Source organism: Capsicum annuum, unplaced genomic scaffold (assembly GCF_002878395.1).
Source record: "Capsicum annuum cultivar UCD-10X-F1 unplaced genomic scaffold, UCD10Xv1.1 ctg5232, whole genome shotgun sequence".
Classification (NCBI taxonomy): Eukaryota; Viridiplantae; Streptophyta; class Magnoliopsida; order Solanales; family Solanaceae; genus Capsicum; species Capsicum annuum.
In genome coordinates this window covers 12,109-13,278 of record NW_025860337.1, presented here as the reverse complement: position 1 = coordinate 13,278, position 1,170 = coordinate 12,109, and positions in this window count along the sequence as shown.

Sequence of the window (1,170 nt, the reverse complement as noted above, 5' to 3'; positions counted from 1 at the left end):
TTATAAAGTCTTGAAGTAGCTGGATAAAGTTAAGAGGAACTTCCTTTAGGAAGGTAACAATGAATGGCACAAGTTTCACTTAGTTAAATGGTCTAATGTGGTTAGACCAAAATAGCAAGGGGGGTTGGGAATGAGGGACCTAGCCAAGCCTAACAAAAGCATGTTATTAAAATGGCTATGGAGATATGGAATAGAGGGCAATAGCTTATGGAAAGAAGTAGTTGCAGCCAAGCATGGTAAACTAAACCATTGGTGTACTAACCAAAGTAATTCTCCACATAGGGTAGGGCCATGGAAACATATATGCAAACATTGGGAAGATTTCTTTCAAGAAATTTCTTTTAAAGTTGGGAATGGCCTGACATTGAAATTCTGGAAAGACAAGTGGCTTGGGAATTTCCTTTTGATAGAGCTTTATGCAACTCTGTTCCAAATTGCTCGTGATTCTAACTCTATAGTTGCACAAAGACAAATGGCTTGGGTATTTCCTTTTGATAGAGCTTTATCCAACTCTGTTCCAAATTGCTCGTGATTCTAACTCTATAGTTGCGCAGAACAGGGAGGGCAATTACTTGAATTTACTATTCAGGAGAAACTTCAACGATTGGGAGCTTGAGAGTCTGTTTGAATTAATGGGTAGACTGGAAGGTTTCAACATATAAACCCTCAAGCTACAAATATCTTTTGTTGGGTTCCTAAGGCAAAGAAATACAGTGTAAGGAGGGGTAATAATTGTTGAATGCTAAGAATGATATCACAGATTTATGACCATTGAAGCTTATTTGGAAACAAAGTTGCCGCCAAAGGTAATCTGCTTTAGTTGGTTGGCATTGCTGAATTCTTGTTTGATGCTGGACAATCTTTGTAGAAGAAATTTCCCGCTAACCAGCTGATGTTTTTTGTGTCAGGAAAACACAAAATCAGTTAATCATCTTTTTGTACATTGTGTGGTGGCTGCGGACATGTAGCATATGTTCCTTTCCCTTTTCAATTTGAAATGGGTGATGTGTCAAACTATCAGAGTAGCAGTTGTGAGCTGGAGCCAGTGGAGAGTTGATAGGGCCATCAGGAACACCTGGAGGACGATACCAACATGTATTTTTTGGTGCCTATTGACAGAAAGGAAACGTAGGTGTTTGATGGAATTTCAACTCCTATTTAATTACTCAA